The following is a 14590-nucleotide window of genomic DNA, read 5'->3' on the forward strand; positions in this document are numbered from 1 at the left end:
GAATCTTTAACCAAAAATAGTAGGTCCGCACTCCTCGGGTTCCATAAAATATAACTTTTAATAAACCATTAAAAACTCACACAACATAGAACACTTTGTGAAAAAAGTAGGAAAAAGACACATAGTGTTTAAAACCGCCGACGCGTTTCGAAGCTTAACAGCTCCTTAGTCATGGCATTACTAAACATTTTCGTATACCCTTATATACGTAACATAGCAGCTGTATAATCAGTAAAGTAGACACACCCATAATAACAGTCCCTTTCGCTTCCAACCATTTTCTTAAATTATAAAGACAATCCTTTTCTAGATAGATTTATAAGCTACATTCACATTCTGCATTGCCTTTTTCCATTTACTTACATCATTCCTATATTTCCATTCTTTATTTGCTTTGATAAGCAGGCTCCTATACCTCAATCGTTCGTCTCTCCGTCCCACGTGACGCTTTACAACCTATCCTATTGCATCTTCATATCCAGCCCCTTGGAGCCTTACTAACTTGCTATTCTCCGGTCACGTGGTTGATTTTAACCAATTACCGTACATTTCAAACTATTCGCTATACTGCGGAACATATGAAAGCATGAAATTATTGTATACATAATAACTTTACTGTGCCGTTAGATTTAGTATAATACTACATAACTAATAAGGGAATCAGATTGAATCAATTTACCATCTAAACACAATTTATCGTATATGATATATTAAACTAATAAATGTAACTCAGATCCGTTCTTATATTGAGTCCTAACGGTATTCTACAGTTAAACTTGAGAATATAAAAAGCTTCCCTTTTCAACAACCTCTCTTTATGGTTGCCCCCTCTGATGTTATCCCTTACAATTTCCAACCCATAAAAACGCATGGTGTGAATTCTTCCTTGGTGCATATTGGAGAAGTGTTTTGAGGCTCCCGACATAAGTTCTGTTTCTCCCTTTTCACAATCTCGCATGTGTTCTAAAATCCTGATGCCTAATCTCCTCCCCGTACACCCAACATAATCCAACTTGCATTCCACACAAGTAATGCAATATATGACCGACACGGTGTTACAGTCAATCCTATCATATATTATTCCACTAAAATCAGACGCATTGCTTTTATATTTTTTAGTGACCCACATTTTCGCACAAGTCTTGCATTTTGGGAACCCACATTTCACATTACCACCTGCTGACTTTGATTTTTCTTCTATTTCAGTATAGCAACTTGGGGATAAAGATTGTCCTAATGTTTTACATTTCCTTGTTGTAAACTGTATTCCATCTTCTAATATTTTGTTTGTTATTGGATCTAACTCCAAAATCGGCAAATTTCTCTCCACTATATTCTTGATTTTCTTAAATTGGGGACTATAGGCTGTACTAAATACTAGCTTTTTTTCTTTTATAACTTTGTTTTCCTTTCTCGTACCCCTAATTAGTTCTTTTCTCTCCCTATCTTTAACTTTTTCCTCTGCTCTTTTAATCGTCCATTCTGGATATTTACGCTCCCTAAGTCTTTTTAGGGTTTCTTCTTTTTTATTTTCGTACTCGTCAGCTTCGCTATATGCTCTTTTGGTCCGAATTAGCTCACCCACTGGCACACCTTTGATTGTGTGCAGTGGGTGGCAACTGTCAGCTCTCAAAATTCCATTCCCAGCACTGGGTTTTCTGAATAGAGCTGTAGTAACTTTCCCCTCAGAAACGGACCCTCTAAGGGTGATATCCAAAAAATCTATTTCTATTGTGTTATGTGAAAACGTGAATTTCAGACCATGTTCATTCTGGTTCAAATACTGAATGAACTCTGGTATGGGCGCTACATTTCCGACCCACACAATGAGTAGGTCATCAATGTAGCGCCCATACCAGAGAAGAGAGGAGACGAAAGGGTTACTGTCAACCAATACATATCTCTCCTCCCAATGAGACAAAAACAAATTTGCCAAAGATGGCGAAAACGGGGCGCCCATGGGCGCTCCGCATGTTTGTAGATAGTATTTATTATTAAAGAGGAAGAAATTATGACGAAGGAGGTAAGAAGTGACAGTAATGATGTATTCACAAACTGGAGCTACAAACCTACTATATTTATATAGGTGAATCTTCTGGGACCATACTACCTTAAATCAATACATCCAAAAAGAGATGGTGCCGCGGGGCTTGCGAATCAGGAAACTCCCGACGTTTGTGTATGATGACACATTCATGGAAAAGTGGAACCATATACTCACCAATTGTTCCCTAAAATTAATGGAGCTTATAGTAAGTTTCGAACAAAAGAAAATTATCAAAATACAGGAAGAACTTATTTCATTACAAGACAAGATTGACAAGGTTAATCTGAATATGACACTGAAAAATATGGATGAAAAAATTACAGTAAATATAGAGAATCTGGAGAAAAAAATAATGGAAAATAAAAAGAAGAAATTCCAAAGAGATATCGAGGACTATAAAAATGATAAAGTATATCCTAAAGTTTCGATGTCTACTATGTCTGCCTCATTTTTTACCTCCTCACCATATCCCAAGTCAATACTTAAGACACAGGGGCGAATGGGTGCACGGCGAAATCGACAATATAATGTGTCATTTAATTCAACTAGAGATACGACTGAAACTTCATACGCTACGAACTCTAGACACACATTGGAATTTTCTTCAGATTCTACAGAAAATCATGGGAATAATGTACATATGTCCAAAGAGAAACCTTTTTTAAGAAAAGGAAGAGGAGAGGAGGAAAACGCAATAGAACCGGAAAGAAGGAATACTTACAAAACAAGATCGAAACGCTGAGGGACATGGAAACAACATTTAATGACTCAAAGGATAGTTTTGAAATAAAAGAGAGAACAGAAAATGAATATAATATATCCAGAGAATCATCAGTAGTTAACATGTCAGGATCACCTTTGTCTATTGGGGAAATGCAATTATTGGAAAAGGGATTGAATTTTTCACCTGATAGCAAATTTGATCTTATGCAAACCATCATGGATGTTAATAAATTTGTACGGGCAGTTACGGTCAGAAAACACTTTTTTGATGAGAACCAAGAGGGTGAGAATAGAATTAAAGTAAGTAATAATATAGTAACTGAAAACATGACATCTATGCCACTAGATAGTTCTGTTGTTGAACACATAGTCACAAACGAGCTAATAAATAGAATATATGAGGAAGATAATACATCAAAAGTAGAGGATTATATTCCTGTTGAAAGAAACAATCCAAAATTCTACCCCATAAAATCGAGGGCAAATAGCTTTGCTCTGTTTCAAAGTAAAATGGAAGATGACCTAAAGAAACTAGACATCAACACCAAAAATTATAGGAGCTCCAACTTAACATATAAAGAAAGAACAGCTCTTAAAAATCTTAAACAGAACAAAGATTTAATAATCAAAAAATCGGACAAAGGTGGAAAGACAGTTGTCTTAAAGAAAAGTGACTATCTGGAAAGCTGTTATACCATTCTAGGAGATACTAAAACCTATAAGGAGTTGACCTATAATCCCACAAAGGAGTTTGGGAAGGCTCTGCAGGGGTTGATTGATGAGGGAATATCCCTTGGAATATTTAGTGAAATAGAAGGAGAATTTTTGCAGAATAAGACGCCTACTACGGCCGTCTTTTATGGGCTCCCAAAGCTTCACAAAAATACATTGCCTTTACCGCTTCGTCCGATTATTTCCAGCAATAATTCTCTCAATGAGAGAATGGGAGCATGGCTGGACAGTATACTCCAACCCTTGGTGGCAAGGACGGCTGGTTATATCAAAGACAGTCGAGAAGTATTAAAATGCTTTGAAGAATTTAAATGGAATGAGAACTACAGCTGGTTGACGTGTGACATAAGTTCTCTCTACCCAAGCATACCACACCCAGACGCATTGAACTCGCTAGCATTCCACCTATATAAATATAGTAGGTTTGTAGCTCCAGTTTGTGAATACATCATTACTGTCACTTCTTACCTCCTTCGTCATAATTTCTTCCTCTTTAATAATAAATACTATCTACAAACATGCGGAGCGCCCATGGGCGCCCCGTTTTCGCCATCTTTGGCAAATTTGTTTTTGTCTCATTGGGAGGAGAGATATGTATTGGTTGACAGTAACCCTTTCGTCTCCTCTCTTCTCTGGTATGGGCGCTACATTGATGACCTACTCATTGTGTGGGTCGGAAATGTAGCGCCCATACCAGAGTTCATTCAGTATTTGAACCAGAATGAACATGGTCTGAAATTCACGTTTTCACATAACACAATAGAAATAGATTTTTTGGATATCACCCTTAGAGGGTCCGTTTCTGAGGGGAAAGTTACTACAGCTCTATTCAGAAAACCCAGTGCTGGGAATGGAATTTTGAGAGCTGACAGTTGCCACCCACTGCACACAATCAAAGGTGTGCCAGTGGGTGAGCTAATTCGGACCAAAAGAGCATATAGCGAAGCTGACGAGTACGAAAATAAAAAAGAAGAAACCCTAAAAAGACTTAGGGAGCGTAAATATCCAGAATGGACGATTAAAAGAGCAGAGGAAAAAGTTAAAGATAGGGAGAGAAAAGAACTAATTAGGGGTACGAGAAAGGAAAACAAAGTTATAAAAGAAAAAAAGCTAGTATTTAGTACAGCCTATAGTCCCCAATTTAAGAAAATCAAGAATATAGTGGAGAGAAATTTGCCGATTTTGGAGTTAGATCCAATAACAAACAAAATATTAGAAGATGGAATACAGTTTACAACAAGGAAATGTAAAACATTAGGACAATCTTTATCCCCAAGTTGCTATACTGAAATAGAAGAAAAATCAAAGTCAGCAGGTGGTAATGTGAAATGTGGGTTCCCAAAATGCAAGACTTGTGCGAAAATGTGGGTCACTAAAAAATATAAAAGCAATGCGTCTGATTTTAGTGGAATAATATATGATAGGATTGACTGTAACACCGTGTCGGTCATATATTGCATTACTTGTGTGGAATGCAAGTTGGATTATGTTGGGTGTACGGGGAGGAGATTAGGCATCAGGATTTTAGAACACATGCGAGATTGTGAAAAGGGAGAAACAGAACTTATGTCGGGAGCCTCAAAACACTTCTCCAATATGCACCAAGGAAGAATTCACACCATGCGTTTTTATGGGTTGGAAATTGTAAGGGATAACATCAGAGGGGGCAACCATAAAGAGAGGTTGTTGAAAAGGGAAGCTTTTTATATTCTCAAGTTTAACTGTAGAATACCGTTAGGACTCAATATAAGAACGGATCTGAGTTACATTTATTAGTTTAATATATCATATACGATAAATTGTGTTTAGATGGTAAATTGATTCAATCTGATTCCCTTATTAGTTATGTAGTATTATACTAAATCTAACGGCACAGTAAAGTTATTATGTATACAATAATTTCATGCTTTCATATGTTCCGCAGTATAGCGAATAGTTTGAAATGTACGGTAATTGGTTAAAATCAACCACGTGACCGGAGAATAGCAAGTTAGTAAGGCTCCAAGGGGCTGGATATGAAGATGCAATAGGATAGGTTGTAAAGCGTCACGTGGGACGGAGAGACGAACGATTGAGGTATAGGAGCCTGCTTATCAAAGCAAATAAAGAATGGAAATATAGGAATGATGTAAGTAAATGGAAAAAGGCAATGCAGAATGTGAATGTAGCTTATAAATCTATCTAGAAAAGGATTGTCTTTATAATTTAAGAAAATGGTTGGAAGCGAAAGGGACTGTTATTATGGGTGTGTCTACTTTACTGATTATACAGCTGCTATGTTACGTATATAAGGGTATACGAAAATGTTTAGTAATGCCATGACTAAGGAGCTGTTAAGCTTCGAAACGCGTCGGCGGTTTTAAACACTATGTGTCTTTTTCCTACTTTTTTCACAAAGTGTTCTATGTTGTGTGAGTTTTTAATGGTTTATTAAAAGTTATATTTTATGGAACCCGAGGAGTGCGGACCTACTATTTTTGGTTAAAGATTCAGCTGTGGAGTTGCCTCATTCAGTCCGGAGGTTAAAGGCCGTGCACCCGGAGGGTTATCCTGGAGCTTACTCATATGGTGAGATCGAGACTTTTTTCTTTTGCATTGGCGATGTTAGGGCTCACACATTACTCCTGAAGAGAGGGCGCATGCACCCCGGCATACTCCACATTAAAGAGTGCACATGAGAAAGGTTGTTCTGGAAACCGAAACGTCTCCACCTTACTCTGCATAATATATTGTGGATAATGTTATTATACATCGATGGACAATTATTCATATTTGTTATATTGCAACAATAAAACGTTGTCACTGCATCTAATGAAGTAACTGCTGTGGCTTTACTATTGTTGGCCTAGGATTGGAGAATGCGGCTGCGCTGCGCCCCACTACACGAGGCGTGTGCCGTACCTCTGTATGTCCTACAACTTGTGCACTAAGCCAGAGAAGGACTCTTAGCATTATAGTTATCTAGGCTTCTAGGAGGTGAAAATAATAGGAGGCAGACTCAGGGCGGAAATTGGTGCTGATTTTAAGGCAGAATCTGGCTCAAAAAATCCTGGCAAATTCCTCTGTGTGAACACATCCTTACATTGTGGAGGGATTTGGACTGTACAACATAACTCTTATATGGACACAGATATGGCAGGCACTAGTATAGATAGCGACTGGATGGGATAATATGGCGCCAATATTGTGGACAGTTTTTTGCTTCTCATATGGATTTGCCATTTAGGATTTTCATAGGAAAGCCGCATGACAATCCGACATGTTTGATGTCTCACGGCTTTCGCATGTGCACAGCTGGCAGGTGGTAGTAATGTACAATTTGTAACCGTTTGGACATATGTTGTTTTTTCCTATCCAGAAAGCTGGACCTCTGCCACCCTCACCCCTGCCCCTCCTGCAACCCCCTTCAAAGTGAAGAAGCCAAAAGATGAACATCTGCAAACTGGTGTAAATGTGTATCAGTCACCATATCCAGGTAAGGTCACCACCATGAGGGCAACTGTTGGGTTAGAATATTTAGTATTAACAAGCCCCCGGGGCAGATTACTGTGTCCGGCATCTAGTTGTGGGCATATGTGTTTCACTTTTTAATGTATACAATGTACAATGTATATATAACAAATACAATGTACATTGTCCTAGCCATTAAGAATCATTACATTGTATAACTATGGAACACAGTCGGGATATCTCTCACCTGATTGGATGCTGCATGGCGACATCACTATCATTTATGACATCACGGAGCTGTATAAGCACGGAACACACCTACAAGCTCTCAGACTCCATATTGGGTAACTTCCTTCTGGATATTATCTTCGGAGAGCGCTTCTTTTCAAGTATTTTGGGAATTGGGTAATTGGGTTTTTGGGGAAAAGAGGAGGATTTAACAGCAGAAGACATGTCGCCCCCTTCAGGGAGCAAGGGGAATGTCAACACTGACAAAAAAAGGAAAAGAGACACTGTTAGTAATGATGACAGCGAAAGGCCTAAAAAGAGACCTAAGAAAAACTCTGGCTCCAAAAAACAACTGGAACAGAACCTGAAGAACAAGATCTCTCAGGAATCAGGAACCTCTAAAGGACAAATTTATACTGAATGTCCTGAAAGAAGAGGCCAGAAAAGAAAAATGGAGGAAGAGGAGGCAAAGACCAACAAAAAATTCAAATGTGCAGAAGATGGAGCAGCTCCATTAACCAGCGCCCCAACAACCAGCGCCCCCACACCACGAGGCCAGAAAAGGAAAAGGGAGGAAGAGGAGGCTAAGACCAACAAAAAATTCAAATGTGCAGAAGATGGAGCAGCTGCATTAACCAGCGCCCCAACAACCAGCGCCCCCACACCACTAGGGCTGTCCAGCCTTCACTTCCTGAAAGAACTTGGAGAAGGGGCATTTGGCAGCGTCTTCCTGGCTTCTCTAAAAAACAAAAATTCTTTAGTGGCTGTGAAAGCCATGGCAAAAACCAGGCATGAAATGTTGCAAAGGGAGAAGAGGGTCCTGCAACAATTATTGGACAGCCCCTTCCTGTGCCAGATATATGCAGCCTTCCAGACACAGACACACGGCTTCCTCGTACTGGAATACCTCCCTGGCGGCAACGTAGAGGAAAGGCTGGAGTCTGAGGGACCATTCGATTTAATGACCACTATTGTCTGCACAGCTGAAATTATTTCTGGCATCCAACGAATGCACGAACTTCGGGTACTCCACCGCGACCTAAAAACCGAAAACATTATGATCGACAAGCAGGGCCACATCAGAATTTGCGACTATGGATTAGCTGCTGAAAATATGTATGGCACCAAAACTATTTTTGGCGTTACTGGGACCCCTAATTACATGGCACCGGAGATGCTTAACTGTGACCCGTATGGCCTGTCCGCAGACTGGTGGGCATTTGGTGTGATTGTTTATCGCCTCCTAACCAACACCTTCCCATTTTCTGCTGCCAATAAAGAGGAACTCAAGATGATTGTTGTAAACCTGGAGCCCATCTACCCGAAATATCTGACAGAGGAGGCCAAAGATCTACTCACCAAATTACTATGCAAGCAGTGGCGGACACGTCTAGGATGGCGAGGAGATGTGCGGGGACACGCGTTTTATGCCAAAATTGATTGGCACAAGATTGAAAACAAAACCATCAATCCACCATTCCCACCGCAGTCACCAAAAACCATCAGATTTTCATCAAGCCAACCTTTAGGCGTGTCCTACCTGCAAGCCACGGAAGGTCAGACTTGTGCACCTGGTACCAGACACATCCCAGACTTCTCCTTTGAGCGCTCCAAGTGGCCCATCTAAAAGATCAATTGATTATTTCAAACTATAAATTCTCCATCATCCTCACCGCCATCTTCAAGTTCACTAAGGTACAGTGCTGTATAGTGTATACTATCCTTATGCTTTTGTATTACTGTATTATGTCTGCATGTGTTCTTATGCCGGTATCTCTTTTTCAGAATTCCCACCCCCACCGGGACCCTCCTCTGCCTGTTGGACACAGCGCCTTCACCATTCTACGCCTTACCAATCACATTCCCGCGGAGTCGGACATGAAACCTATGAGCCTTCCCATACGGCTGACATCACCGGAACTCCATAAATTTATGTGGAATGTAATAAATTCATGTGATTTATTTATTCACCACTTTATGTCTTATGGCCAATTTATTTCAGATGTGGTGAGAGGTGTAAACTTCTTATCCTAAGGGGGAATTCACACGTAGTAAAGTGAAGCGCAATCTGGCATGTATACGCGTGTCAGCAGTTTGCAAGCTCAAAAAGGTCCCATTGATTTCAATGGGAGTTACGAGCGTATACACCGCGTAATTTTGCGACCGCAAAATTACAGTTGCAAAATTATGCGGCGTGTATGCTCGTAACTCCCATTGAAATCACGGTTTTGGAAATTGCAGCATGTCAATTATGCCTATGGATACATTGTCGATTTCTCTATAGATGGAATTAAAGCAGAAAGTCCGCGGAGCCAGTTTTCTGGAGGGTGAGGGACCAAAAGTCCCCCTAAGGTCTCCTTGTGAATGGAGTGCACAGCAATTGTGTGACCAGTGCACCATTTACTTCTATTGGGCTGCCGGGACTGGTATCTCCAGCAGCGCCCCCAGCCCTAGAGAAGAGAATGGAGCAGCAGTGACGCTGAGTATCGTGCTCGGCTATCTCTGGTGGTCCTGTAGACCAGTGGTTCCCACTGGGGTACACCATGTAGTCTCAGGAGTTTGCATCATGGCTGAGAACCAGTGCTCTGAAAGTTACAGGTTTAGCAAGTGCTCAGGTTCCAGGGCTCCAGGGGGCACAGATTTTATTAACGTTGGGACATGAAAATTAAACATTACTTTTTTTTTTTCCAATAAACTGCCAATTTAGCCCCAGAATGAAAAGAACGCTATTTGGCTTTTGAAGGGTACATTTTGCAGTTTTCGGGTGCCATGACACATTAGCAGAGCCCCTAGATCCTCTAAAGTACCACAACAATGGAAACCCCGCAAGGCATTTCTAAAGGAGTATGATTGTTTTGAGCCCAACAATGGTCCCCAAAAATGAATGTGCAAAATGAAAATTTTAATTTTTAAATAAATATAAAATTTCAGTGCCCAATATGTTCTGCCTGCTTTGTGTCGACAGAGACAAGGACTCCTAAAACTTTGAAGTGGGTTATTCTGGGTACAAAAAAGTAGTATATGTGCCTGTACACACAGCAGGGCTCAGAAGGGAAGGAGCACTGCGCTTTTTATCTACACCTGAAATGTGGCGTAAATGATGGGGGGAAACGTATGGCGGCTACGAGATGGCACACATTTCCCCTGAATCGTGCCTTATCTACGAGGAGCGCCTGATCATACTGACCATAATGTCTTCTGTTCATCGTCAAACATTCCCATCAGAATTGTATGAAGGAACAGTAAAAGATGGCCTGGTCATCAAAACCCTCTTTAAAAGGATCTTAAAGGGAATGTCTCTCCCACCTTGTTTCCCAATAGAGGCCATCTATAGTATAGAGCAAGGGTAGGGAACGTACGGCTCTACAGCTGTTGCAAAACTACAACTCCCAGCATGCATACTGGCTCTGCTGTTCTTGGAGCTCCCATGGAAGTGAATGGAGCATGTTAGGAGTTGTAGTTTCACAGCAGCTGGAGAGCCGAAGGTTCCCTACCCCTGGTCTAGAGAATAAACCCCTGATCAGTGGGGTCTGAACACTGAGACCCTTCATCATCAGCGCACATTGTGGATCATATAGGGCAGAAACAGGACGTGTGATCAGTGGGGTCCCAATAGACAGATCCCCAGTGATCTACTTTTTATTCCTAGAGGGAATAGCTTGTTGCCTCTGGTGCTGGAAGCCGACATCTGTGTCCCTGGTATAGCGGTGGTGCTGGAGCACTACAGCCCTGCCCCCAATGACTAGGAACAGAGCTGCAGTATTAGCCACCACCTATATACAGTGAATACAGCTGCAGTATTCACCGCCATTATATACAGTGAACACAGCTGCAGTATTCACCGCCACTTATATACAGTGAACACAGCTGCAGTATTCACCACTGCTTATATACAGTGTACAGAGCTGCAGTATTCACCACCGCCTATATACAGTGAACACAGCTACAGTATTAGCCACTGCCTATAGTCAGTGTACAGAGCTGTAGTATTAACCACCACGTATATACAGTGTACAGAGCTGTAGTATTCTACCCCGCTTATATACAGTGAACAGAGCTATAGTATTAACCACCACCATTTACCGTGTTTCCCCCAAAATAAGACAGTGTCTTATATTAAATTTTGGCCCTAAAGATATGCTATGTCTTATTTTCAGGGGATGTCTTATTTTATTTTCGTGTGCTGCTGCCACCACTGAGCTACGCTGAGATGTGCTTGCTGCGCAAAGACTATATGAAGAAAAACATTGGCTGAATGATGTGCGGTGCTCCGTGTGCACAGGAAAGCCGACTGCTGCCGCTGCTGTGATACCGTACGTTGTATCCACTGTTCCTGCTGCTGTGGGATGAGCTGTGAGAGTGGGCCCCCCGCCACATACGATACTTAGTGTATCTCCATCTGGACATACACTATATGGGCATCTCCCAGCTCATCCTACAGAGGCAGGAACAGTGGATACAATGTATCGCAGCGGCGTCTGCAATGTTTTTCTTCATACAATCTTTGCGCAGAAAGATTATTATTATTGGGGATGTCTTACTTTCAGGAGGTGCCTTATATTAGGCAATTCAACAAAACCTCTGCTATGTCTTACTTTCGGGGGATGACTTATTTTCAGGGGGAAAAGGGTATATACAGTCTACAGAGCCTTCTAGGTTCTAGCACTGGATACTGGCTGGAAGCGCTGAGTGCTGGGCCCCACTGATCAAATATTGGTGACCCTATCCTAAGGGGGGGGGCATCAGCCCAGAAAACCTGTTTGATGAAAGTTTTTTATAGACCACAGAGAAAATGAAAACAGGACAATGAATATTTTTAGTTAAAAATCGATTTTAATTTCATATTTAGTATCAAAAAGACTGTCATTGAAATACAAAGAAAACATTATATTGGTACAAAATATAGAAAACCTCGTGCAGGAGGCATACAAATAAAGATCACATATAAAAACCCATAATGTACAGCATAATTTAAGGTAAGAACATTTAAAAACCTACAAAAGAAAGACCGAGGAGGAGGGGAAGACCCAAATAAACAAGGAATAGGAAGGGGAGAGGCGGGGGAAGGGAATTCTAGACCACATCACGTTAAAAGATTATATAGTATATACTTACAGTAATAATGGACATCTGATGGGGCCGGGGTAACAGTTAGTGTCAGATCCTGAGGGGTCGCACCTACACTGCACTGGGATTGGTTGTTACTAGCAATAGGTGGATTCACACCTGCAATATTTCCATTGGGGGTCTCGGTCCCCTATTTCGCTTGAAAAATGTGGAGAGAAAAATCCTACAAGCAGCACTTTTCTCTCCACATGATTCGTTCGGAAAATACACAGACCCCATTATAGCCTATGGGGTTCATGTGGTTTCATTGCTCATCCCTTTTTAATGTGTTCAATATTCCGTTCAGAGGGGGATCCCCAAGCGGACTCCCCAAATGGAATACTGAACACAGATGCGAACCAGCCTTAGCTAATGCATGATGGTACGTGTAGACTGACTCGCACTACCTCCCCCTCCATCTCTCTAGCTATCCCACTCACTACTAGACCTTCCAAACTAACTTAGCCCACCGCCCCATCATACTTGCCTCTCTCTTACTTCCAGACTTCCTCCGGTGAGACAGCTCCTCCCTCTTTTCTGACTCTGCCGGAGCACGCAATAGTCCCGCCGTTGCTCTTTGCTCTGCAGTCGGCAATCCACCTCTACAACGCAGGCATGGGAGGCTATTGTTGTTTTAATGGCATTTACTCTGTAGCCAAAAACGACATGTCACCTGTATTCTATATTTTGGTATAATTCCAGGGAAAACAAATTTATATGGTTTTATTTACATTTTAACCCCTTAACAAAAATCCAAAACTGTGCCAAATTTTTTTCTTATTAAAGTCGCCATATTATGACACCCATAACTTTTTTCTAATTCCGTGTATGGTGGTGCATAGGGCATTTTTTTTTGCAGACCCAGGTGTACCCCCTGGGGGCCTTGAACCCCAGGGAGTCTGATCCCTAATGTAATGCATTGCAAAATATTGGCACGTCTACTGCAGGCTGCATATATGTAGAGGCAGAGTAAGGGCCATTATATAACATGTTGGTCGCTGTGGGGCCATTATATTACATGTGGGCACCGAAGGGGGGGGGCACTGAGGGGGCCATCAAATAACTGTTACTGAAGGCTCCAAACAAAGCCGTATTTTATAAACCTTTATAAGTGTTGCCTATTTGGAGGTGCCCGCTGGAGACATTTGATCACTAGGGGGCACTTCGCTTGGTCTAGAGCACTAGCACCTAATGATCTTGTAGTGGGGCCTTCACACCATTGAGATCTCACATAAACCTAGAAACAAACAAAAACCTAGTTAAACATTGTTTTGAGGTTTTTTTTTAGTCAAATGTATAAAAAAACAGAGGACATTCTGGAATTTGATGTGACAGCAGAGACACAAGCCTCATGGAAAACAACAAATAAATCCCCCCCCCCCCATATGTTAAGTGTTCCCTTCATGAGACTGACCCATTTGTCACACATCCTGCACCTCTCCCTCTCTCACCTCACACGGCCTGAACTCCATTTCCCTTTCTCATACAGAGCTATACCCTTAAAGAGGACCTTTCATCAGATTGGGCACATGCAGTTTTATATACTGCTGGAAAGCTGACAGTGCACTTAATTCAATCTGTGCCCTGGGTAAAGCGCTATCGGTCCCGGTACTGTAGCGCTTTACAGTCAGAAGGGCGTTTCTGACACTTAGCCAAGGACGCCCTTCTGCCCAGCAGCGCCTATCGCGCTGTACAGTGTGAGCGGGGAGGAACGCCCCCTGCCTCTGCTCACAGTGCTCGTCCATAGATGAGTATTATCAGGAGAGGGAGGTGGTGTTCCTCCCCAGTCTTAGAGCACAGCGTGATAGGCGCTGCTGGACAGAAGGGCATCCCTGGCTAAGTGTCAGAAACGCCCTTCTGACTGTAATGCCCTATGGTACCGGGACCGATAGCGCTTTACACCGGGCACAGATCGGGAAAGCCGACAGTGTACTGAATTCAGCGCACTGTCGGCTTTCCAGCAGTATATAACACTGCATGTGCCCAATCTGATGAAAGATCCTCTTTAATGTACCCCTTTTATCACGCAAGCTGCAACCCCAATTCTCCATCTTGGGCAGCCTGCACCCCCTTCTCCTTTTTATGTCTCTAGTATCCTGTACATCCCCCTCTATTTCTCACACAAAGTGCTCCCCACACCCTCTTTTGCTCACACACAGCCTGAACCCCCTTTCCCCCCTCTTGCTTACACTTGCTGTCTCTTCCCTCCATCTTACCTTCCAGTCTCCATTCACTGCAGCTTCCTTTTCCTGTGTAACTCGGCACTGTCCTGAATAGCTCCGCCCACACCAGAGCCTGATCACA

This window comes from Leptodactylus fuscus, chromosome 6 (assembly GCF_031893055.1).
Source record: "Leptodactylus fuscus isolate aLepFus1 chromosome 6, aLepFus1.hap2, whole genome shotgun sequence".
Taxonomy (NCBI): Eukaryota; Metazoa; Chordata; class Amphibia; order Anura; family Leptodactylidae; genus Leptodactylus; species Leptodactylus fuscus.